Source organism: Dasypus novemcinctus, chromosome 5 (genome assembly GCF_030445035.2).
Source record: "Dasypus novemcinctus isolate mDasNov1 chromosome 5, mDasNov1.1.hap2, whole genome shotgun sequence".
Lineage (NCBI taxonomy): Eukaryota > Metazoa > Chordata > Mammalia > Cingulata > Dasypodidae > Dasypus > Dasypus novemcinctus.
Genome location: NC_080677.1, coordinates 147,112,163 through 147,139,920, shown reverse-complemented (window position 1 = coordinate 147,139,920; position 27,758 = coordinate 147,112,163). Strand labels below are relative to the sequence as shown.

The following is a 27,758-nucleotide window of genomic DNA, read 5'->3' as shown; positions in this document are numbered from 1 at the left end:
CCCTAACCCTGCGGCCTCCTGAGAGTCCCTGAGTCAGATAAGTCAACTAAGCTACACAAAGATTCCTGGCTCACAAAAACTGTGAAAGAATAAATGCATGTTATTTTAAGCTTCCAAGTTCTAGAAAAATTTGATACACAGCAATAGATAACTAATACACCACCACACTGGTCTGTTTGTTGGTCTTTGAACATACCATACTGTGTTAGTCATGATTCTCTAGGGAAACAGAATTGACAGGAGATGATAGATAGATAGATAGATAGATAGATAGATAGATAGATAGATAGATAGATAGATAGATAGATAGATAGATAGATAGACAGATAGATAGATAGATAGATAAGGAGATTTTTGTAAGTGTTTTCTCTTGAGACTGTGGAACAAGTCCAAATTTCATAGGGCAGACTGCAAATTGGGAACTCTGATGAAAGTTTCTGATGAATTTCCCAGTAGAAGCTGGCAGGCTGATGGAGAGATGAGAATTCTCTCTTCTGCCTGCTGAAATCATCATTTCTCCTTTTAAAGCCTTCGACTGATTGGATGAGACTTCTTTTATTGCTGTAGGCAATCTGCTCAGTTAATCATAGATGTAATCAGCCATAGATGCCATCACCTTACTGATGATTTATTTCCATGAAATGTCTTCACAGTAACAATCAGGCCAGTGCTTGTTTCATAAAACAATGGGAAACAATAACCAGGCCAAGTTGACACATGAACATAATCATGACATATGTTTATTCTTTTTTTCTCATGCTGTTTTCCTCATCCAAATTGCATCAGCCTTGCTCAGTGCCTGCCCAAGTCTATCTATTCTTCAAGATACAGATCAGTTTCCATGTTCTTTCTAAGCCCTTGCGATTATTTCAGTCCATTCTTCTTTTTTTCTTCCAAGAGACAATATTTACTATCTGGAGCAGGAGTTCCTTCAAACAGTAACCCCTGACCTTGGTACGGCACAGGTCTCGACAGAAGACAGGCTGAGATTAAAAATCAGATAGAGAGATCATCAAAGCTAGTAGGATTTTATACTCACTTGAAAGCAAAACTGGAAATAATTTGAGTTTAGAAATTCTTCAACATTCGTTGCCTGAATCAGGTAAGGATGAGCCTGAGAATAGGTGTGAGAAGTGTGGGGAACACCTGGAAATCAGTACCAGGAGCAAGTGATAAAGAAGAGGAAAGCAAACGTAAGTAAGGGATGTAGACTGTTGGAGATTAGAATGGCTTTGGCGGAGTCTTTTTCTGAAGGACTTACTCTTCTCCAGCTCTCTGAGTAGAGTTCTGTTGATCTTAAAGAGCAATGCCATGGGACAGGGGCTTGATACCTTGTGACATCATGTGCGTGTGTGTGTGTGTGTGTACACGTACTTCAACTTTCCCTTTACATTAGCATGGATTCACTGGGAAAGATAAGCTCATCTAGTGCAGTGATTTGAAATCCACTCAGAAAATACGCATTGAACTAGTGCTTGGAAATGCAGCCTTTGCTCGTCCTTTTTCTAACTTCTATTCAATCTTTATAAAAATTTAAAAAAAAAAGAATATTTTTATCTATGGCTAGCAGTTTATGGATTCAATCCAGTTCCCAATGATATAGAACAAATATAAAAGGTGTTAATTTTTTTTTTTAATTCAGCTTATTTCTACGGCTATTTAGGCTTAATTTATACTCAATTTAATAGGGAAAAATAGTAGCAAATTCAGGCAGCAATGCAAAGACAGTCTAATAATTGGATGAAGCAAGAGGTTATTTTCACTTATTTAACATTAATGCTAGACTGAGGAGAACCACAGAAATTTGTAACAAATATATTCTCTCTATATATTAAAACTTTGTTTACACAAATTTATACAATTACAATTAAATTAAATGTGTCATATATAACTACAAAAATAACCTTTGGAGTAAAGGTACTTTATTGCTTGATATAAGGCATAGTTCTATTATGTAAAGGCTAAGGAGAATCAGGTTTAATCTATTTATATCTATGTATACAATGGTTTAAATGAAATTAATTGAATAGAACAGACTTGAGTTCTCTAAAGTCAAATATTTGGGATTTGGATTGTTGCTGCTGCTGCTGCTACTGTTATAAAGGCAAGCAACTGACTCGATTAAAATTTTTCACTGCTTTGACATTAGCTATAACCAAACTACAGAGAGAAAAAAAAAAGTCTACTCTACCTGTCAGCCAGAGAAGGCTAATGGTTCATCATTACCTAAAAGAACTCACGGTCAGACATTTTAGAAAAAAGCATACCATTCTACAGGCTAAATCCACATTAGAAAAAGGGAAAAGCATTTGAATAATCATTAGAGTTATTTTATCAGTGTAGATATTTGATCTGGAACATTCATCACCAACAACATAGTAAGGAGCTGAAATTATCTAACTTTGTAACCAGTACAACTATGTTTGATCATCTTTAATGTCAATATACTTTCTAGTGTCAATTCTTCCATGACATTTAATTTAGCAAAAAAATCTTAAGGAAAAATAGAGTTTGGCTGTAAACCTGTGTCTTCATTCAATAAAAAACATAAGGAAAATAATCCAGGACAGAAACAATAAATTAAACAGACACACAGCAAAACACCTTTTCCTGAGTTAAGCTCAGAGTGTTCAGGGGATATTTTTTAGGACTGGAATTATCTCTATGCTGCTTGATTGGGCTTATAATTTGGTTTGAACATTGTCACTACGCATGTTGTTCTGGTTATTATAAATGCCTAACCTTAGTTGAAACTATTCATCACATTAATAAGCTGCAGTGAAGACTTTTACAAGATAATTACATGGAGAGTAAACAATTCAACGTTTCTATTTATCTGTTTTCAATTTGATACCTTCTAATTTTATCACCTGCCTTTTGTTCATTATTATAGGGCAAGGTAAATAAAAGTCAAGGAACAGTATTTCTAAACCATATATTATTATCTATTTCACTGTATCTCTAAATGAAGGAGCAATATTTAGTGCTTATCATCTTCCCATTTTATAAACATCAGCTCCATTGTTCCTATAGAGGGTGGAAGAAATACTGAGCCAGTCTTTCCCTTTGAATGCTTGTAAGATCGCTTGTTCTTCTGATAATAGCCTAGAAAAAACAGACTCTTTTATTTTGCATTTCACAAGGAGATGTTCGCTGTCCCAACATGGAAGCTGACAATGACCTTAGCTTTGCTTTTTTTTTTTTCGTTTCCCTTCCTTCCTTTTTCCCTTCCTTCCTTCCTCCCCTTTTTTTCTTTCTTGCTTAGTTAATATTTATGGAGCAGTTATATGAACAAAGTAATATCGTTGTTACTTCCATTTTTAAAACGAGAGTTTAAGAAGTTAAATAACTTATCTGTTGTTAAATACCTAATAAGTAATGGAGCTAGAATTTCAACCCAGACTGTCTGGACCTATACTACCTACTGTTAACAGTTTGACTTTATTGCTTCCATAAACTTCATAAACCCCTTTAAGATGTTAGTCTGGCACCCTTTAGGGAAGAACAAAGTCTCACTGAAGAATATCTGCAAAGCACCCAGATAAGGAAGGGAATGACTCCTCAAATAGTCACCATTCTCACCCCTGAAATACCTTTGGCTGCTTTATGTATACATGTGTGATGATGACCTTCCTCACATTTACAGCTCCTTCTCCATGAGAGGGTCTCGGGGTTGACTTTAAAAGCTCATTTTCTGCATGCTTGTGCAAACAGCGCGCTTGTTTTCCCTTCTCCTTTGTTGCTGTGGTAAAAGTCACCAATAGACTCTGAGAAGAAAGGAACAGCCCCCATTCCAAGAAGCCCGCCATGCTGTGGTTCTTCCTCTAGCCCTCCTTTGTAAAATGCAAGAGAGTTAAGCCTTGTCTTCCCTCAAGGGAAAGGAAAACCTTTTTTGATGATCTAAGCACTGTTTTTTATGAGCTGTCAAATTTAAATTGCTGAGGGTGAGAAAGGATGAAAATAGGGTATTTCCTTAGGGTAGATATAAGAAATAAGTAGAGTCTAGGCCCAGGAGAGAGTAAACTGAGCACATGGGCACTGACATTGAGGAAGGTGGAAGGGCCAAGGCCAATGCCAATAACATGTTAAGAAAATACAGGGAAAAAAGGACAAACTGAGGAGCTTTGTACTAACACAATGTTTTAGTGTCCTAGCTGCTAAAACAAATACCATACAATGGGTTGGCCAAACAATGGGAATGTATTGGCTCATGGTTTCCGAGGTTTGCTTCCTCCCGGGGCCTGTATCTTCTGGCTGCCTGGCAATCTTTGGGATTCCTGGCTTTTCTGTCACATGACAATGTTCCCCAACTTCATTGACTTCCTGCTTCTGATTGTCCTCCGTGACTTTTCTGTCTGACTTTCACTCTGCTTATAAAGGACATCAGTAATCCAGGTTAAAGCTCAACCTGATTCATCTGGGTCACACCTTAATTAAAGTAAAATACTGAAGAGATATTATTTACGATAGTTCACACCTACCAAAATGTGGACCAAAAACATGCCCAAATTGAGGTAAACAATTCAATCCACCATACCTAGCAATATCCAGAATCCCAGACACACATTTCCATTCTACCACTAAATCTTTGCTTCAGAGAGCCTCCCAGGCCCCCTTACCAGTTCATATGCTCCCATTTCTAGAAGTAGAAATTTTGCCCTACCTTTACTAGGGCTTCATCATTGGTTGTTTATTAGGGCAGACACTTGGCCAACCATGAGCTTTTATTAGGTCTCCAATAAATATGCTATGAGTATGCTCTTACTCCCACAATGGCCTAGAATTCCCAAAGTGGAGCACAGAGTCATCTAGCAGAGTGGTGATAGTGGTGTTTCTGAAACAAAGCAAGCTTGAGACCCCAGTGTTGGATCATTTGCTACTTAAGAGTCCCATAGAGTAGCAATAACTGTTAATTATTGGAGTTGAGGCAGTTAATATATCTGACATGCCTTCCAAATTGTAGCAAAGGTGTTTTCTCATATAACACAAGGTTGAAATTAAGAAGTGCAATCACTTTTGTAATATAAAAGTGCCTCATAGAAGAAAAGAGTATCCAGAGCAGCTATTGCCCAAGCAACTCTCCAGTTCCTCAGACCCCTCAATACACCTAGAAGGCAGAAGATCCAAACTCTTCATCATAAGTCATGTACACAATGGTTACAGAACAGAGCTTGCTGACCATCTTGGCACTGCCCGCCTATGTGATGCTGAGGATATTTTCCTTCCTGTGTATTCCAGAAAGCATTCAAATATCCAGAGTTTGTAAGCTTTGGAAGATGTTCGTGGAGGCCTTTTCACTATCGAGACATGTGGACCTGACATCAGTGATGGTAGAATCTCCTTTGCAAGGCATTTCTTCCAGAGATACGTGTGATCAGGATTCCAGTCATTGAGTTTGGGAGGCTACTTGATTTGTGGCATGAATGGTGCTGAATACCTTCAAGGTTTGATTAGGAAAGTTGGGAAGAGGTGTCCCCACCTGACCAAGCTAGAAATACATATTGCATATCTGAGGAAACTTCCAATTACTAAACTACTCCAGTCATTGAAGAGCCTGGAGCTGCATAACTGTGAAATTTCCAAGTCATGGCTTCTCAAGGAAAGCAACTTCTCCCCACTACCATTCTTGCAGCACCTTGTCCTGGACTACATCCCTGTGTTCAATGACATGCAGCTAAAAGCCTTGTCCAGGCTGAAGACATTTTGTTCCTTGGAGCTGGTGGACATGCCTCTAGTATCTGATGAGGGTCTCATTCTCATGATGAAGTTGAAGACCTCTACAACCTAAAACATTTTTGCTGAACTCAGTAGAACATCATTTCCCACAGATGAGACTTGGCATCCTTGTTCCCCTAGACTTGTTCAGGATATGCATTCTGGGCATTTTGAGGCAAACACAGAACATGTGAATACTAGAGGTGAAGTCTTCTCTGGTGGAAGGAACATTTAGTTCCAAATGGTACAGTTAACCCATCCTTTCTGTTGAGACAGTTCTTTGCTTACGAGCCCATTCACACTGATAATGAGCTTTTATAGCTTCTGAGAAAGAGGACTTTACCAGTTTTAGGTTGTTTCCTCAGATATGCAATATGTATTTCTAGCTTGGTCAGGTGGGGACACCTCTTTCACTTACTGGTGGTAATAATGCGATGACACAACTCAGATCCTCTCCTCCCTATATATCCCATATTATTTCACTTATTCCCTTTTCTGACAAATGGTTATCCCTCTGGGGTTGCTATTTCCAGAGGTATTTTGGGCACTGAGAGGATATAACATACTGTAAACTGTGGTCAGAGTCCAGGGCTTTAGGCCAGACATACAGAAACTTGAAACGCGGTTCCACCAACGATATGCTTTGTGGTTTTTGTCAAGTCATAAGAAACCTATGTAAGCAGGTTCCATAATAGGAAAAGTGATGATAATAGCAATCTCAGGGTATTTTGAATGCATGACAATAATATATGTAAATATCCCTGTAAAAAAAGTGCTGGTTATTCAGCCAAAGATGCCCCAAAGCAATTCCTTTCAGTCTTTTTTCATGTACCAGCATTCTTGAGGGTTAGAATACCTATCTTGGTGGCTATAGTTTACCGTGGCAGCCATGGTGTTCATGCCCACATGTGTGTGTTTGTATGTGTATCAGAATGGGGGACATTTAAAAAAAAAACAACCCAGGTGACTTGGAGTTCCCATGCCCTTTGATAAACTTTGCTTAGTGGCAAATTGCAAGATGAGAAACTCAGATTAGAGGTTATTTAAGGTCAGTTTAGCTCATTAAACCATGATTTTGTAACTGCTGAAAGTGAGGCAGTGCTAAATATTGCATATAGATATGAAGAAAAACATGATACCTTCAAGAAATTCTAAATGAGAAGGGGCTTCTTTACTCTCAAAATATACACTTACTGTATATTTTAGCAAAATGTCACCTATCTAGACACTAATTGGCATATGGAAGGCCTGTTGTGTATGATTGAGACCACAGTCCTTATCCCCTACTCACTCCAAAATCTCTTTCACTTCAACATTTCTGAAAGAGGAGGCAGGGATTGAATTAAAGAAGGGAGAGCCCAATTTCACATCTTTTGTTGTTTGCTGAAAGTAAATGTTTATGAAATACTATTATTGCCAAACTTTGGCTAAAAGTTTTATCTCCTAGATCCTTCATACATTTTTTTCCCTTTATTTGTGTTTATTCAGCAAATACATTCTGATTTCACTTTGTGCTGGACCCTGGTTTGAGGTGCTAGAAATTATGTACTATTATTATCCTCATCTGACGTCTTGGCAGATTGAACTTCAGAGCAATTACTGGTCTTCCCTTAAATTCAACACAGTTATTCCCGGTTAATTTTATGCATCACCTTGGCTAGATTGTGGTGTCTAGTTGACCTAGAGTCTACTGTGGGGTATTTTGTAAATGGAATTAACATCTAAAATCAGTTGAATTTAAGTGAAGGTGATTACCCTAAAAAATGTGGGTGAGCCTCTTCAAATCAGCTGGCAGCCATAAAAGCAGAAAATGGGTCTGGAAAGAAGAAATTCTTCCTGAAGACTGAACGTCCCACTTCTTTCTGAGTTTCCAGCCTGCTGGCTTTCCCTATGGATTTCAGACTCAAAATTTCAATATCAACTCTTAACAGAATTTCCCTACCTCATGGAATTCATTCTGCCCTACAGAATTTGAACTTGCCTGCCCACCCCCTCCATTAATTGAGTGAATCAATACCTTAAAATATATCTCTTATGTATTTTTTTTTCATCCATCCTATTGGTTCTATTTCTTTAGAGAGCCCTGACTAAAACACTCTGTAGAGCCAGGATTTGGATTCAAGTCTGTCTGATGCCAATGATATCCTGCTGGAACAAGGGACTTTCACAGTATCTCAGGCTTAATAATGTAGTTAAGTTATGACAACCAGCCAGACGTAATTTGATTTATGTTCAATTTTTAAAGAACATTTTATTGTAGAATATTTTAAACATACAAATGTAGAGAAAGTAATATAGTAAATTTCCATGTACACATAACCCATCTTCAGCAATTATCTACATTTCCCTTTCTTGTTTCATTAATCTCCATCAATCTCCACTGTTTTTGTTGTTGTGAAATTTTAAAGCAAATATGAAACAACATATCACTTCATCTATAAATATTTTATTATGTATCACAAAAACATTTTTAAACTTAACCACAATGCCATTATCACTCCCCATAAAATTGGCAATAATTCCTTAATAATATCTAATGCTAGTCTGTCCTCAGTTTATACTGATTGTCCAAAAAAAAAAAAAACAAAAACCAACAACATTGGTTTGTTTATATCATGATACAAATAAACACCATGCTTAAGAATCTTTTATTCTATAACAGTTCCCATTTCCTACCTTCACCTTCTTAAAATTTCATTTATTTGCTGGATTATTTGAAGAAAGGAGAAAATGGGTCAATTATTCTACAGAATTTCCCACATTCTGGAATTTATGCAGACCCTCGTGATTACGATGTCTTTAACTAACTGGTTGTAAGTGTAAATCTAGGATGTGAGCGAATACACAGGTTTTCCCATAGTAAGACCTCTGTTAGGCATTCCTACTTACAAATATCATAACACATATTGTATTGAAACTACATTTTAGCATAGGATGTGATGTTATTATCTGTGAGGATAATCTCTATTTCTCACTGTATTTTTCCTTGGGTAGTAAATATACATCACTCTTTTTCATTTCCTTGTCCTCAAAGAAATAAATATAAATAAAATTAATACGTCTTTATTTTTGAATTCCAGATTCTGTTCTAAGGTTGGAGGAGGGAACTGGTATTAGGACTGAGCAATGTAAGATCTCTTTAGAATCAGATGATAGTCTTCTTTTTTTTTTTAATGTAGTATTTTTCTCTTGAAGATCTTGTAGTTTCCTATACTGCTATTACCTCTATCTGACAAATCTCCATTTTCAGACCTGAGTTCAGTGTATACCATCCTCTTCTCTAAATACTTTCTTATCTGTTTCATTGCAATTTAAACTCAATGTGACTATAACCAAATTTAAGATTATTCTCCAGAAGCCAAGTCTCATTTGGAAATCCTCTATCCATACCTGTGACATCATCTTCTAAGGGCTTCAAATCTTTTAATGTTAAAAAAAAAATTTTCCCCTTGTTCTCCACATCAAGTTACACATTAAGTTACTCTAAAAATCCCTCCTGTCTATGTAATGGGAATATGTGCACCACAAACAAAGGCAAATATCAAGAACAGATGATAGCATGCCATCTTTTCTTTATAAGAAATGACATGAATATATGGAAGCTTATAATGATAAGGAATAACTATAAAGTTCTGAGACTGTTGATTAACAGTCTATCCATCCAAATGAGTGTCATCTTTCTAATATAGCCAATTACCTACTTACCTCAAGAGTCTTAACTTAAAATGAATTTTAACTATTTGCAAAAAGCAAACTCAATTTCAAAGACAAAGACTTTCTATAATTGAGAAAGATCAGAAGAATATATTGAGAGTCCTAAAAGCAGTTTAAATATAATAGTGCCAAAATATTTTGGCTGCATCTCTGGGATAAGTTTTCGGTTTCCCAATAGGACTATTTTAAATAGCTTGTGTTCTTCCTTAGCTATTTGTAATTCATGGTTTGGTTCATTTATAGCTGCTGTCAAAAATAAGTATTCCTCTAAACAAAAATCTAGTATGGATGACTTTATTGTGTGTTAGAATATTATCTACATAGAAAATATTACTCTGGGTTTTCAAAGGCAACTTGCTGATTACATGTATTTTCTGAATTTTGGTATTACACCTTTGAATACTTTGATCAAAACTATATGCTTTTTAAATGAACAATTGGATACATTTTGGTAAATGCTTAAGTTTATAGGTTGTATAACCACCACCACAATAAAGATAAAGAAGAGTTCTAGTGTCCTGTAAGTTTTCTTGTGATCCTTTGCAATCAATTCCTTTCACCAATCCCTGGTCCCAAGCCAACACTGATCTGATTTCTGTCATTATCATTTCATTTTTTTATAAAATTTCATATAAGTAAAATCAGATAGTAGGTAGTTTTGTTGACTTCTCTAACTTAGCGTAACATTTTTGACATTCATCCATGTTGTGATATATATTCATTTTATTCCTTTATATAATTGAGCATAGTACTCTATTGTATGGATATTCCATAATTTTTTATACATTCACCAGTTGATAGGCATTTGGCTTGCTTCCAAATGCCCTTCACTATTGCTTTCACTATTAAAAATAATGTTGTTGTGAAAATTTGCATACACTCCTTTGTGTAGACATGTCTTTTTATTTCTCTTTGGGGAATATCTGGGAGTGAAATTGTTGGGTCATATAGTAAGCATGGATTTAACTTGATAAGATTCTGCTATTCTGTTTTCCAAAGTGACCGTACCATTTTTCATTTGCACTAACAATGAATGAGAGTTCCAGTTATTTCACATCTTCACCAATATTTGATATTGCCAGGCTTTTCATACTTAATCATTTTAGTGAGCACACTGATACCTCAGTGGCTTTCATTTCCATTTCTCATTTCAAATAGTTATTGACCAGTCATGTAACCTCTTTTAGGGAGAGTTTGTAACAAATTTAATTATTTTTATTGGGTCCTTTCATTTTTGTTTTCAGTTGTAAGAGTTCTTTATATATTTTGGACACAAGCCCTTTTTGGATATATACTTTGCAAAGTTTTCTCCCAGTCTGTGGATTGTCTCTTTATTTCTTATCTATGTTTTTCAAAGAGCAGAAGATTTTAATGAAAGTTTCCAAAGAATCCTCGTTTTAATGCACTGCCTCCTGTTGGAGTCCTGGCTGAGAGAGGCTCTAAGGAGACATCAATGTCCTATAACAGTCTGGCACACTGTGCCATGGTTTTTCCACCTTTATTCCAGCCATTACCCAGAAAATGAAAATGAAAGAGTTTTCTCCCTCCAAAACTCCCACCCAGGATAACCTAACCCCTCCACTAGCTGTCCTCACCACCACCAGTCCCAACTGAAGTTTAGCACTGAGAGTTTGAGAGGAGGTGAGAGTACCATGAATATGAAGTTGACAATTATGGTCAAAATGGTTTGCTCTGATTTAGTGATGTTAATTAAAGACCTAACTATCTCATTTTCAGTTGTTTTGGATGGTCATACTTGACCAAGGTTAGCAGAACAAGTTGTGAAATCTATTGCTGGCTTTGTTTTGGTTTAGTTATAAAATTTCTTATCTATTTATCAAGGGCAGATTTACCATGAAGCTACTGAAACTCAAGCTTCAGGGACCCTAATTTCCATTGACCCTTTTGAAGGTCCTGGAAAAAGCCCTATAATGTATTCAGGTGGCCATATGCATTTGTGAAATTCACAAAATAAAATCTCTTAACTGCAATTCATTAGGGCTACTGTCTCTTTCTACTCTGATTTCTCATCCATTCCCCTAGTGTGGTAGTAATAAAGCAGCTGAATATATTTTGGTGAAGCAGCTAAGGAGATTGTTTTTGGAGGATACAGTGAATTTGAGTTCAACAAGATGTGATTTACAGTGTGCAGACATCGCCATGCTTAATTAAGTTACTGCTAGCTCTCCTGGTTTTGAACTAGCTCCCAGAAATACTCCTACTGTCCATTGTGCCAATTCCCCTGGGATCATGATACAAAGGTGTAGGGCTAGAATTCATACTATGATATTAACATGCCTTGTGGCCCCAGGCACAGTATGTGGATAACCAACAAAAACAAGGTTTGACATATGTGGAGCCAGATGCTAGTGTAGTGGAAGTTTTTCTAAAAGTAGAAATGTAAAATTGTAAGCAAGGAAGTCAATTTTAGTATACCTAAGATGAATCAAAGTTCTTTTACAGCAGATAAGATAGCATAACATCATCAAATGACACTAAAATGAGGACATTGATGACAAATCCTTTCAGTGTTGCCAACTCAGAGTATTCAAACTTAGTTAGCACACAATAAAATTTGAAATGCCATGAACTCCTATAGTTTGTATAGGAAAGAAAAGTGATCTAATTTTTACCAAATTTCACACTATTCTAAAAATTTATGCGACAGTACCAGCAAAAAAATTGTGAAGGTGAAGGCAACTTTTCTCAAGAATCAATAAAATATTCCAATCCATATTAGAGGAAAGGCTAAATAGTATTGACTGATTTGTAACTCTACTTCTTACTTTCTACAGGTGCTAAAATGCAAATGCATAAAAAGTAATAATAAATCTAGGTTTGGGGGCATACAATAAACAAGGATCTAAGTGGTAACAGTACAAAAAAAAAAAACAGTAAGGGGACAGAGAGGGGTATAGGAAAATTGAGTGAGCCTGCTATTGGAGTTAAGGTGATATCAAACCAATTATGATTGTTACATATTCAGAATGTTAAATTTTAACCCTATGGTAACCATAGGGAAAATAGATGAAAAATATATCCAGATAGAAATGAGAAATTATTTAACATGGCACAAAACAAAAAAACAAATAAATATAAAATTAGGTATTAATGGAACTGAGGAACAAAAAAGGTATAAGACTTAAAAATGCTAATAGCATAATGGCAGATGATAGTCCTGTATTTCAGTCATTATTTTAAATGTAAATGGATTGAACTCGCCAATCAAAAGACAGAGACTGGCAAAATGAGTAAAGAAGCATGACCCACCTATATGTTGTCTGCAAAAGACTCAACTTAAATTCAAAGATACAAGTAGTTTGAGTGTAAAAGGATAAATATATATATATATACCATGAAAGTAGTAACAAAAAGAGAGCTGGGATGGCTATACCAATATTGGATAAAATAGGCTTTAAGTCAAAAACAGTTACATGTGAGAAAGATGGTCATTACATACTGATAAAGGGAATAATTCAACAGGAAAATGAAGCATTATAAATATATATGCACCTAATAACAGAGCCCCCAAATAAATGAAGCAAATGCTTACAGATTTGAAGGGAAAAATTAATGGTTCTACATTAAGAGTAGGACACTGTAACATACCATTCTCAATAATGGAAAGAACATCAGGTCAGAAGTTCATTATGGGGAATCAAAATTGGCTCAATGGATAGAATGTCCACCTACCACATGGGACATCCATGGTTCAAACCCAGGGCCTCCTTGACCCATGCGGAGCTGGCCCACACACAGTGCTGATGTGCACAAGGAGTGCTCTGCCACGCAGGGGTGTCCCCTGCTTAAGGGAGCCCCACGTGCAAGGAGTGCACCCTGTAAGGAGAGCTGCCCAGCGCAAAAGAAAGTTCAGCCTGCCCAGGAGTGGTGCCGCACACATGGAGAGCTGACGTAGCAAGATGACACAACAAAAAGAGACACAGTTTCCCGGTGCTGCTGATAAGAAGCGGACACAGGAGAACACACAGTGAATGGACATAGAGAACAGACAACTGGGGCAGGGGAGTGGGAAGGCAGGAAGGGGAGAGAAATAAAATAAAAATCTAAAAAGAAAAGTTCATTATGAAAGTTCAGGATTTGAATGATACACTAATGTAAATAATAGATGATTGAACTATTTTAATAACATTTCATTATTGTAACAAAGATAACAACTGTTAAAAACAGTACAATTATTTTTAAAAATAAGGGCTGTCATCAAATTAGCAAATGTTCCATATTAGTGCAAGATATTGGTGGTGTGCTTTTCACAAATCCCATATTTTATGTATGATTGTTTTGCAAACCCACAACTTCCCTAATAAGAAAATACAAAATGCCAAAACTTTAGGATGCAGTGAAGACAGTGCTGAGAGGAAATTTATAGCTCTAAATGCTTACATTTAAAAAGAAGAGTAACTTCAAATCAGAGAACTAACCTCTAAACTGAAAGAACTGGAAAAAGAATAACCTAACCCAAAGCAAGCAGAAGGAAGGAATTAATAAAGATTAAAGCAGAGATAAATGAAATTAAGACAAACAAGCAAAAAAAAAAAAAAAATAGAATCAATAAAAGCAAAAGTTGGTTCTTTGAGGTCAATAAAATTGACAAACCTCTAGCTAGCCTGACAAAGAAAAAAGAGAGGAGATACAATTAATGAAAGTTAGATGTGAAAAGGGGACATCACTACTGACCCAATGGTGGGGGGGAGGGGAAGATGATAAGAGGATATTGTGAACAATGATATGCCAATAAATTAAATAACCTAGATGAAAAGGACAAATTCTTGGAAAAACATAAAGCACCTACATTGTTTCAAGAAATAAAACCAATTACAAGAGATTAAATCAATAATCAAAAACCTTAGAACAAAGAAAAGCCCAAGACCAGATGGTTTCATAGGCGAATTCTATCAAACATTCCAAGAAGACCTAGCTCCAATTCTGCATAAACTCTTCCTATGAGTTGATAAGGAGGGAACACTCCCTTACTCATTATACAAGGCCAATGTCAATAAAGATAATGCAAGAATAGAAAACTACAGACCAATATCTGGTATGACTGTAGATGCAAAGAATCCTCAAAAAAATGCTAGCAAAACTGAATCTACGTGCAAGTAGTTTACCCTGTGGGAAGAGCCACCCAGCACAAAGAAAGTGCAGCTTGTCCAGGAGTGGCACCAGAGAGTCGACAGCAGTGGGATGATGCAACAAAAAGAGACACAGATTCCGGGTGCCACTGACAAGAATACAAAGCAGACATGGAAGAACACACAGCAAGTGGACACAGAGAACAGACAACTGAGGCAGGGGAGGGGGTTGCAGGAAGGGGATAGGAATAAATAAAAAAATAAATCTTAAAAAAAAGTAATAACTGAATCTAACATCATACTAAAAGAATCATACATCATGATCAATTGAGATTTATCCCTGGTATGCAAGCATAAGACAAGTAATTTTAATAGTACACTACATTACCAGAATAATGAAAAAACAACACATGAGCATCTCAATTAATGCAGAAAATGCATTGACAAAATACAGCATACGCTCTTGATTTTAAAAAAAAACCTTTAGAACAATAGGAGTAGATGGAAACTTCCTTAACATGATAAAAGACATCTACAAAAAGCCTACGGGTATCATCCTACATAATGGTGAAAGACTGAAAGCTTTCCCTCTAAGATCTAACTCAAGAATGACCACTGTCACTAGTGTAATTCAGCATTGTACTGGAAGTTCTTGCCAGGGCATTTAGGCAAGAAAAAAAATAAAAGGAATGCAAATTGCAATGGAAGAAGTAAAAATTCCCTATTTACAGATGATATGATCCTATACAAAGAAAATTCTAAAAAATCCACAGCTAAGCTTCTAGAGCTAATAAAGGACTCAGCAAAGTAGCAGGATACAAGATCAACACCCCAAAATTTGTGGTGTTTCTATAAACAAGCAATGAACAATCTAAAGAAGAAATTTTTTAAAAATCCATTCACAATAGAAAGTAACAGAATCAATGTCTAGGAATAAATCTAACAAGGATGTAAAGGGCTTGTACACAGAAAATTACAAAACATTGCTAAAAGAAATTAAAGAAGACCCAAATAAGTGGAAGGACATTCCATATTCTTGGACTGGAAGATTAAATATTGTTAAGACATCAATACTACTCAAAGCAATTTATAGATTCAATTCAATCACAATCAAAATTCTAACTAATTTCTTTGGAGAAATGGAAAAAGCTAATCATCAAATTTTATGGAAGGACCACTAATAACTAAAGCCATCTTGAAAAGAAATAAAGTTAGAAGACTCATACTTCCTGATCTTAAAACAAAGCCCAGTAATCAAAACAGCATGGTGTGTGCACAAAAACAGACATAGAGCAGTAGAATCAAATTGAGGGCTACAATTCAGCCCTCACATTTATGGCCAACTGATTTTTGATAAGGTGGCAGAGGCCACTTAATTGGAAAATCATAGTCTCTTCAACAAATGGTACTGGGAAAATGGGATCTCCATTCGCAAAATAAAGGAGAAGGACACCTATATCTCACACCATATATAAATATCAACTCAAAGTAGATTAAAGACCTAAATATAGGAGACAGAAATATCAAACTCCTAGAAGAAAAGTTAGGGAAACATCATCAGTAACTCAAATTAAGCAATAGTTTCTTAGGTTTTACACCCAAAGCACATGCAACAAAGAAAGAACAGATAAAGGGGACCTCATCAAATTTAAAAAAATTTTGGTACTTATGGGACTTTATTATGAATGTAAAACAACAACCTAACAATGGGAGAAAATATTTGGAAATTATATATCTAATAAGGATTAATATTCAGAATAAGGAAATCCTTTAACTTAACAACAAAAAGACAAACAACCCAATTATAAAATGGGCAAAAGACTTAGATATCTCTCCAAAGAAGATATGAATGTGTCCAGAAAGTACATGAAAAGATGCTCATCATCATTAGCCCTCAAGGAAATACAAATCAAAACCACAATGAGATACCATTTCATACCTATGAGAATGGGTGCTATTAAAAAAAAAAGAAAGAAACAGAAAATAATAAGAGCTGGAAATGACACAGAAAAATAGGGACACTCATTCACTGCTGGAAGCAATATAGAATGGTGCAGCTACTGTGGAAGATAGTTTGGCAGTTCCTCAGAAAGCTAAGCATAGAACTACCCCATGATCTTACAATTTCACTACTCGGTATATACCTAAAAGAATTGAAAGCATGGGCTCAAACAGATATTTGCATATTAATGTTCATAGCGGCATTATTCACAATTGCCAAAACATGGAAGCAACCCAAGCGTCTATCAACAGATGAATGGATAAACAAAATGTGGTTTATATACACAATGGAATATCATTTGCCACAGAAAGAATGAAGTACTGATAAATGTGATGAAACCTGAAGGCATCATGTTGAGTGAAATAAGTCAGAAACAAAAAGGACAAATATTGCATGAAATCACTGATTTGAAACAATTAGAATAAGCAAATTCACAGAGTCAGAATCTAGAACATGGGTTACCAGGGGATGGAAGTGGATATAGTGAATGGGAAGTTAAGGTTTAAATCGTACAAGTTTTCTATTTGGAATGACGGAAACGTTTTGGTAACAGATGGTGGTGATGACAACACAATATTGTGAACACAACAGCACTGAAATATGTATCTGCATATAATTAAAAGGAGAAATACTAGATGCATATATGATAACAATAATTTCTTTTAAAAATCTATGAAACTACACTACACCAACAGGGAACCCTAAATTAAACCATAGACTTTTATCAGTGGACAATTTTTAAAATGTGCTAGAATCAATTATAACAAATGTTCTACACCAAAGCAAGATGTTGGTGGTGGGGTGGTGTATGGGAATCCTGTATTTAATGTATGATTTTTCTGTAAACTCACAACTCTCTAATAATGAAAAAAAGAAAGAGAAATGACATCACAAAATCTTAGTCCTATGAAGAGGCAACCAAAGAAGATGTATTCAAAAATTTTAGAAAAATATTACAGAGTTGTGTTGGGCCATCAATTAATTTAAGTTTTATTACATTTTTCTGGCTTTTGTGATTTAGAATTACCAGATGTATAAAAATTTTAATTTTTGTGATTTCTTTTCTCATTTTGATTAAATGTAATCATTTGTGTGCTTTATTTTCCAATATTTTATATTCTTATTTTCCAAAAGACCTCCCCCAATGTTAAATACTTCAAGCTCCATAAAGAATGGAAGGGCAAGTTGGCAAATATCATTTGAATGATTTAGAGCTTAGTTGCAAAGACAGCTTCCTCTGGATTATGAGTGAGTGTGTGTGTGTTCATAAGAGTATGTATAAGGGTGGGTGTATGTGTTGGTGAGTGTATTGGTATGGAGAGTTGGGCAGAAGAGGAAGGATAACCGTAAGATTAGTAAAATATCTCAGGAAATACCCTATAACTTACTTGTCTTGTTTCCTCTGCTTCATTTAAAATAATGATCAAAGGAAAACTGTGCTGCTGGTTTTTTTAAACGCAGATTTCCTGGAAGAAAGAATAGGCACTGAAGTCTGAAGTCAAGAAAAGCTAAAACTTCATTTCTAAGGTCAGCTCATAGATAAGGATCTTGCTAAGGTAATTAAAAACAGCAGTAGGAGGCACTACTCACCTTCTCAATGAAAATGATAGAGGCTTTGAATGCCAAAGTTAAACATGGCATGGGACAGCCACTATTGGCATCTCCAGAAATCTGCAGAAAAAGAGCATTAATTGAAATAGATAAATGCAGTATGAATGAGCTAAAAACATTGTGCTTGAGCAAAATCAGAGACTAGGCTTAGAAACAGTTGAATTTATTATAGATTGACCCTGGTTGACTTTTTCTTGAGCTTTCACTTTCAGTGGCATTACACTGAGAAGTAATATATAAGTAGTTTGGAGAGAAACCTAACATATCATGGGAGGAGGTACGTCTCACCTTTCTTAGTGCCTGTGCCAAATCTGATTTTTGGTCGAACTTTTTAAAATTGTTTTTATGGCCCAAATGGCAGTCATTATCTAATTGGTTGTTAGAATGTCTAGCATAAACCATTCAACCATTGAAGTGTGTGCCTTAGAAATGCAGGCTTTATAAACAATGGCAAATATAAATCAAACAACTGATGAAGTTATCCCATTTTTAAGAGTATTATGCAGAGTCTCCCAATTGCCCCTGCCTTTAATCCTCTAATTTTCTTAAAGGTTCTTTCTAGCCCAAACCTCAGCTTGTCCACAGTTAGGTCTTCAAATCGTCTTTCATTAAGTACTCACCATATCCCTTTCCCTTCTTTTACTTTCTCTTGTGTGCTTCTTTCTACTACTCCCCCATCCCTCATCTTCCTGTCTTGTTTTTGTTTACACCATCTCTGTCCCTCTAATTCCATAAGATTTCCAAGGTGTTACCTATTCTGTCTCCTTAGCTCTTCCCTTCAACCTACCAATTAAATTGTCTAAAAACTTGTATCTTTATTTCCTAGTAGGTTGCTCCAACCCAGGGATCAAGCCCTCGTTCTGTCATTGAAGGCTCTGAAGTCTTGTGTAGATCACTTTGGGCCTTGGGAACATTTATCTGTAAGAAGGAGTGAATCCTACAGCACATTTAAGGTCTTCTCTAGCTGTAATGTTCCATTCACTTAATTCTGTTACTCTTAAAATGTATTTAAGATCAAAGTTTAAATAAGTTTTTGTTTGTTCAGTGTATTTTTTAATCACTTTAATGGTAAACTTCCTCATCATATTTTGGCACGTCATGTGTGAGCAGCTATGAAAATGCAGCTCTGATTTCTGTGGGGAGTGTGGTCAACCAATGGCCATGGCTACTCTGCTCTGACATCCATCTCTAGTTTGGACTGAGGTCATGCTTCCAATGGGATGCTGCTAGCCAGTCACAGAGCATGGTAGGGCTACTAAGGCAGGGCCAATCCTGGAGACATGGGGCCTCTCTGACAGTAGACATTGGATGGAAGAAACTTCCCATAGCCTTGCCAAACTCTCTTAGAACTGCACAGCCGTCTAAGATGCTTCCAGCCAAAGTCCAACTTCCATAACTGCTTCTAACACCAATAGCAAAGACTACAGTAACTCAATTCAATTCTGACTATCTGGACCAATGACAGCTCCCACAGGTTAAGGGGATTGCTCTTCAAGAAGAGGTCACAAGTTTAAGGCCCAGGCCATCTGCACTACTGACCAACTGGCTAAAAATTTGCGGGTTCCCACCCCCTCTCAGGTTCAATAATTCATTAGAATGACTCACAGTGTTGCAGCAGAGAGAAGTCAGGTGATTGCAGAATTGAAGGCCAAGGCATGAGAAAACTTTGAGAAGGAAGATTTATTTTGACCGGCCAGGTGTGAAAGACTCCTGTCTAAAAAGCCAAGCCCTTGGAAGTGGACTTGGCCCAGTGGTTAGGGCGTCCGCCTACCACATGGGAGGTCCGCGGTTCAAACCCCGGGCCTCCTTGACCCGTGTGGAGCTGGCCCATGCGCAGTGCTGATGCGCGCAAGGAGTGCCCTGCCACGAGGGGTGTCCCCCGTGTCGGGGAGCCCCACGTGCAAGGAGTGCACCCCATAAAGCGAGCCGCCCAGCGTGAAAGAAAGTGCGGCCTGCCCAGGAATGGTGCTGCACACACGGAGAGTTGACACAACAAGACGACGCAACAAAAAGAAACACAGATTCCCATGCCGCTGACAACAACAGAAGTGGACAAAGAAGACGCAGCAAATAGACACAGAAAACCGACAGCCGGGGTGGGGGGGGTGGGGGAGGAGAGAAATAAATAAATAAATCTTTTTAAAAAATTTTTACTTTTAGTAAATCTAATTTAAACAGAGCTAAAATGTTTTGTCATTGCCGAACACCTCAGAGCACTTATATAAGTGAGAATTGTAACTGTCCAAGGAAAGGGTAGAGTATGCAGAATTTTCCAAATGAATTTGGTCAGAGTACTTTTACTCTGGAACATCCCCAGAGAGGAGGATTCCATGAGAAAAGTTATTCAAATGCTAATTTATGGGCCAATCTCTCCATATTAAAGCCATCAGGAAATTTTCATTCTAATTTTAGCCATGGATCGTTCCTAATTTCACAAATACCAAGGAAAGCATAGTCTTCATAAGATCTAAAATCCATATGAATTGAAAAATGGAGTCTCAATGCCTCTCCTTAGTAGAAAAAAAAATTCTAGGTCTCAATTCAAACTCAAAGTATTCATGGACAACAGATCAATTAACCCCTTTGCTTCTGAAAAATATTAGAATATAACCTTCTTTTCTGACAGCAAAAAAAATGTCAGGTTTTCTTCCCAACAACCTTGGGATGACTGCATTTTATGTCACTTATTCTTTATCTTTCACACATAGGAGATTTTAATTATTCTAGTTCATATTATATTTATTGCAACTTACTTTATGGAGTTAAAACTAACCAATTATATAACATTGCTTTTGGAAAAAAACACATTTACCATAACCTTTTCTAAGTAGAAAGTTGGCATCCTAGTTAGTGCTTTATTTAAACAAGGATATCAAGGTTCTTAGGGCAAATTGCTGGAGAATGGCATTGCCTAGAATATTCTCTGGAAAACATTTTCCCTATATAATATGATGATCCTGTTTGGCACACACAACTATAAGCCAATCTGTTAGGCAAATCCAAGTTAAAGGTTTGATTTTTTTTCCATTTTCTAAGAAATATCATGCAAGAATTCTAGAGTAAAGTGATTAAATCTGAAAAAGAACTTCCTGCCCAAAATTCTGTGGTCACTTAAATCTTTATAATTATAACAAATTAAATTCTTTTTTTGAAATTTATCCTCGTTATTTTTTTTTTTACAAAAAAATATAGTCAAATTTATCCCTGTTCTCCAGAAATATTCCCATTGTAAAAATCAAATATGCTTTATGGTAAGTTGGAAAATGTAATAAAAGACCTTGGCATCAGCTTCTTTGGAAACTTAAGGCTTGATGTCAGATTGGAGAGCCATGCTTGGGTTAAAGAATGCAAGTGAGAATGTTGTTGTAGAGAGATATAAACCGATCTTACTTTCTGGAGTAGGAAACATCATTCTCTTTACCTGAAATCATACTCAAGTCATCCCACTGCCTCCTTTCCCTCTTTCAGCCTTACTTACTTCCTCCTGCTACCTGGATGCCAACATTGTCCTTTTCCTGCATTCTTTTTCCTGTTCAGAGGTAGCTTCCTCAGATGATAAGCACAATGTTTGGAATCACTGTCTTTTGTGTTTACCCACCTGGGAGCTCTTCTCTGTGTAAGTGCCAACTTGGGCCACACACTATGGCATTGGCCACGGCCTAGGGAAACAAGCTGTGCGCATTCAATCCTGGGAGGAGAAAGGGTGAAAGAAACCCCACCTTTTTTTTTTTTTTTTGTCCTATTCCATCCATCAACTATCACGAGATTGCCCTATGTTAGTTTTACTGTGTTACAGACTACTCCCAATCTTAGTTGCTTACAGCAACAGATAACACATAGTTCTCATAATTTTGCAGCTATGCTAGATGGCGTTTCAGATCTGATTCAGCTCAGCTGAGGTTGGATGGTCTAGGATGTCTGAGGTCTCAGCTGAGATGGCTTGTCTGGAGGGGGTTTTCTTTTTACATGTTCTCTCATTCTCCAGGGGGCATACTAGGCCTTAATCACATCTTGGGGAAAGGGTTCCCAAAGAACAACAAAAGAGGGCATCTAAAAAATACATATCTCTTTGGCCAAAATGAAACAATGCCAAGTTTAGATTCAAGGGGTGGAGAAACAGGTTCTACCTCTTGATGGTACTAGTGGCAAAGCCGTACTGCATTGGGGTGTGTGTACAGGGAAGGGGAGAATATTACAGCCATCTTAGCAAGCAATTACCTTACCTGGCTGTGTAGGAATATGAAAATATGATTTGTGAAGCTTTACAGCCATTTACAACACAGAGAAGAAAAGTGCAAATTCTCACTTTCTCTACTATGTGTGTTTTAAATGGAAGACAACTAAACACTTAGGCCCTTGGCAAGGAGAAGACTCGTCTTTCTCTACTCCTCACAAGTATCCTCTAGGCCATAGGTTCATGACCAGTTCTCTAAGAGCCTTTTGAAGTCTCCCAATATAGACTTCCTAACAAAATACCACAAGGAAGGTTGAGAATAAGTATCTCTGGGTATCCAGCAGATCATAAGTCATTTCCTATGACATAGTCTGGGAAATCTCAGGAACAGCTAATGGAGCAACGTCCAGGCCCATGGTCACTGACTGGGATCTTCCTGAAAAGATTTTCTTTTTTTGTATTCTCACCGTTGTGAACTACGTTGATTCCTTTAACTGGTGAGCTAGTTAACTTACCCTAGGACCAGCTACATAATTTGTAGGGCCCAGTGCAAGAATAAAATACAAAGCCCTTGTACAAACATTATTAAAAATTTCAAGACAGTGACAGCAGAATATTAAACCCAGTGTAGGGTCCTTCTCAGCACTGGGTCCTTTGCAGTTGTTTAGCTGCACAACTCTAAAGCTGGCCCCGAATTAATCACATGCCTTTCTCCCATCCTCGATTCCCAGTCCTTGATTGGGAGGATGCCTCATTTTTGTGGAGTCAGTATGCCTCATCATTGCGGATTAAAACATATGACTTCTTTCCTGCTCTACTTGTGGAATGTTTTTATAATAATAATCAAAGTATTACAAAACTGGCAACCATCGGTCATATGAACTCAGCAGTCTTGTTTTATTTGGTTCACATTTTATTCATAATCTTTTCATTTTTTTTAATTAATGCAGTTTTAGGTTTATAGAAATATCAAACAAAAAGTAGAACTCCCATATACCCAATCTCACCTAATTTCCCTTATTATTTGCATTTTGCATTAGTGTGGTACCTTGTTACAAATGATTAAACAATGTTATTATAATTATGTTGTTATCTATAGTCCATGGTTTACATTAGGGTTCGTCGCTTGTGTTGTATAGGTCTATGGTTACCTATATACAACCTAAAATTTCCTATTTTAACCATTTTCAAATATAGAATTCAGCGATGTTAATTACATTCACAATCTTGTGCTAACACCACCATCCCCCAATACCCAAACTTTTCCATCACCCCAAAAGAAACTAGTACCAATTAAACAATAAATTCCATTCCCTACTCCTACTCTGGTACTAATAACCTGTATTCATGTGACATTTGGAAAACAGACTAGATGACTTCTCTGGTAAATTTTACCAAACATTCCAAGAAGAATTGTCAATCCTGATCAAATTCTTCCAAAAAACTGAATAGGAGGGAACACTCCTTAACTCTTTTTATGAAGCCAACATCACCCTAATATCAACCAGAAGGTCCATTTCCTGATGTGCACAGAAGCCAATAATGAGTCACCATGATTTTGAGAAGAGTTTTATTGTGTGGTCAGCCCACAAGGAGACTGGAGGCAAGCCTCAGCTCAGCCTCACTGAACAAAATGGGCCCTGGGGTTTTAAACAGTCTGTGGAAGGCGGGCATAAGGTGAGAGGCTAAAGATGGGGAGGTGCCTCAGACCAATCTGATTTGGGAAAGACAGACGAGTGACATGGCTAAACAGTGGGGTGAGATGACGTGGGTCAATCTCCTTTGAGAAAGGTGGGGTTAAACAGATGTCCTAAAATTGAGGCCTAGATGCTCTGTGACTAGCACCATTTTGAGCCGGCTTCAGAAACCAATTTTTCTTGCGAGACAGCAAGCCTTCTATGAATAAACATGAAAGGTGGATATTTGAATGAAAGTTTCTAGAAACTTCTACAAACCAGTAAGGGAGAAGCTACTCTGAAAAGTGGGTTAGTGAGCAGGGGTTTTGAAGGGCAAGGGAGTGGCAGTTTCATTACCAAAGCCAGATAAAGATACCACAAGAAAAGAAAACTACAGACATAGCCCTTATACATGTAGATGGAAAAATCCGCAATAAAATGCAGCAAACTGAAATTTTACACCATGATCAAGTGGGATTTATCCCAGATATGCAAGGGTAATTCAATCAACATAAGAAAATAAAATAATGTAATATACCACATGAAAGAAAGAAAGGAAAAAACAAAACAAAACACTTAACATCTCAACTCATGCACAAAAGATCTTTACGAGACTCCAGCACCCTATCTTGTTGCATCACTTGGAAAACTAGGAATAGAGGGAAACCTACTCAACACAATAAAGGGCATATATGAAAAATCCACAGTTGACACCATACTCAGTGCTGAAAGACTGAATGCTTTCCCTCTAACATCTGGAACAAGACAAGGATGCCCCCTGTCAGCACTGTTATTCACCATTGTACTGAAAGTTCCTGCCAGAGCAGTTAGGCAAGAAAAAGAAATGAAAGACACCCAAACTGGAAAAGAAAATGTGGTGTAGTCATACAATGGAATATTTTTCAGCAGTACAGATGAATGATGTTCTGATGCAACAACATGGATGAATCTTGAAGACATCTTGTTGAGTGAAATAAACCAGACATAAAAGGACAAGTATTATATGATCTCACAGATAGAAAATAAGTAGGATTAGCAAATTCATAGAGACAGAAAGTAGAATACAAGTTACAAGGGGCTACGGTGAGGAAGGGAACAGTGTGTTAGTGCTTAATCTGTACAGAGCTTCTATTTTTTTTTTTCAAGTTTTGGTAATAAATGGTGGTGATGGTAGCACAACATTGTAAATGTTACTAACAACATTGAATTATATATTTGAATGTGGCTAAAAAGGGAAATTTTAGGTTGTATATGTGCTACTAGACTAGAATAATAATTAAAGGAAAAAAGAACGGGACTGTACAAAACAAAGAGTGATCCCTAATGTAGACCATGAACTATAGTTAGTAGTATAATTAAATTATATTCTTCATCAGCTAGACAGAAAATACTGCACTAACACAAGGTCTTAATAATGGGGAAGGGAGTTGTGATATGGGAACCCTGATCCTTCTTTATCATTTTTTGTAAACCTATAACTTCTTTAATCAATTTTTTTTAAGTCTTAGAATTTCATGTAAAAAATCAGATTTCCAGTTTCTTGTGGAAGCATAAGTTCACCATCTCGAACCTCTATGATAAGAGTTAACTAGTGCTGGCTGGGTAGATTCTACCCATGCCAGAAGCAGCCTGTCTCTCCAGTTCCTGGTTGCCTTCATCCTCCCTGTGGGTGGCACTCCTCATGTTGTCTTTCTGGCCTTTAGAGGCAATAGCGCATCACCCCTACTTCAGAAGTTCTTCCCTTGAACAAGAAGATGAGCTGTCTTGGATGGAGGATACCTCTTTCTCCAGTCAACAGCAGCATTCTCTTCCCTCCGCAATCACTGAAGAGCAGGCATGGGTTAAGGCCCCACTGGAATAAAGCTAAACCATATGGAGCATTCTTGCAACTTGTCTTTCCAGGGAAATGCAGCTCCCTCAGGGCAAACAAAATAAAACCTGAGTATTTTGAATTTATAATACTATTTTTAGAATCAGTCTCCCCTTTTATTTGTTATTCATTTCTTGCCATAAACAATGAGGTGCTGTGTTGGGAGGGAAGGAAGAGGTATAGCATAGGGAAATTAACCCAGAATAAAGGGGAAAAAGTATGTCAACTAGTTTTATGTGGACATGACAGACTGAATGATCCAGGCCAGCTCCATGTTCTCAGAGCTCTTCCTAAAATGGCAGGGCAGGGTATATATGACTGGTGAGTAGTGCTGGACAGTTCTTGGGCTGTTTCTAGGAGGGGCTACAGACAGGGCAGCCCTTGGCACAATGCCAAAAGCAAATCCTAGCTATTACAGGAGAAAAAGGAGGAGTTCATAGAGAGAATCAGTCTTACTTACAAGGTCTGGATTCAGAGCTAATTCTGGTTCCAGAGAAGACCTAGAAATGAGCAAAGGAGTGGTTGGATGAAGTGCCTACATGGGGTTGAGGGAACGGTTGAGAACAGGGAAGGTAAGAGCAGTTTGGTGCTGTCTTGGAACTAAGGCTGTGTTTACTCCAATATTCAAGGTGCAGAGCAATAGAATTCTTTGTGACCACAGTTAATAGGAAGAAGGATGGCCTTTTTGGAGCCTGATAATTTCTGGGTTTCCAGACCCAAGTCATCTTACACAGTTACTTAAACACTCTGAGCTTCATGTTCTCATGTGAATAGCAAGGATCATGAAAGTCCTTCATTTACCTCATCTATGAAAGGATTAAGTAAAATTATGTACATATAGCACTTAGCCTAAGCATAATTGCTATGACATAGATGCTCTACAGACTGCCTAACCAATAGTTCATCTTCCTGCTCCTTTTTCCCTGTGTTCTGTTATTTCAGCCATGTGCTTCAGGGTATGCTAAGTGACCTGCCAAACCACTTCCCCATTCTCAATGGGCTTAGTTAGACTGTGCTAATCATGGGAATTCTATTCCCTTTGCCATGGGTTAAGGGATGGACATAAAACCCTAACTTAGTCCAATAAGGGAACCATCTAGTGGGGAAGATTTACTTCACTTTTAGAAAATGAGCAAAAAAATGATGTTCTGTCTCCCAGCCTTTGGACGTTTTGGTGGGAGCACATGATGCTCAAAGCTACTACAGCTAACCTTGGTCTTTGGAGGGACAATCCTGAGATAAAAGCCAATCTGTTGAGAACAGAAAGGTGGAGAGAATCTGACTCATTGATGTTGTCATGGAACCGATGGAATCACCAGCCTTGGCATTGTCCTGCCTTTGACATCATTTTGTGAGGTAAAGTATTCACAATACTACCGAAACAAGTTTTAGTGTGACTCGGGTGATCTATTATGCAGGCTAAAAGCATTTTTGTTTTTGGGATTGCTCCATAAGGCAAGGCCTTCCTTTTGAGGGCTGATTTCAGAAAAATCAAGAGAGGAGACTGATCAAAGGAATTTTGTATGCCTTTTATCCCTTATTAAAAGAAATACCCAAAGAATATTCATATATTAACCACCTTACTTACAGCCTTCTACCTGAAAGTGGGAATATTGAATTATTCAGATGTGCCCTCAGCTGGTGTTGGCTCCTCATTGATTGGAAATATTTAGCATAGTGGTTGCCTAATGTGACTCCCCAGTCAACCACGGGGGAATGGGTGCTCTGGTTATTTGCATTACTTACCTGGGAGAAGGCATTGTGGGTACAGGTTGAAGTCCTTCTGGTTCATTTGCAAGGCAGAAATTCAAGTTTATAGCTAATCTATTGAAGACAGCAAATATCTTTATTTTAAGTCTCTGAGAGGGGGCTTAACAAGAGAATTTGCATTTGTTACTCATTTTCC

The 27,758-nt window shown here is 37.2% G+C and overlaps 1 long non-coding RNA gene across 1 annotated transcript in view; it reads left to right on the top strand.

The window, feature by feature from the left end:
* The window catches only part of LOC139439054 (uncharacterized), a 130,487-nt gene that overhangs the window by 92,381 nt on the left and 10,348 nt on the right, over positions 1-27,758 (top strand). The window contains exon 2 of the long non-coding RNA XR_011648920.1: positions 27,012-27,208. This is a non-coding gene — a long non-coding RNA (uncharacterized lncRNA). The remainder of the gene's footprint in view (positions 1-27,011; positions 27,209-27,758) is intronic.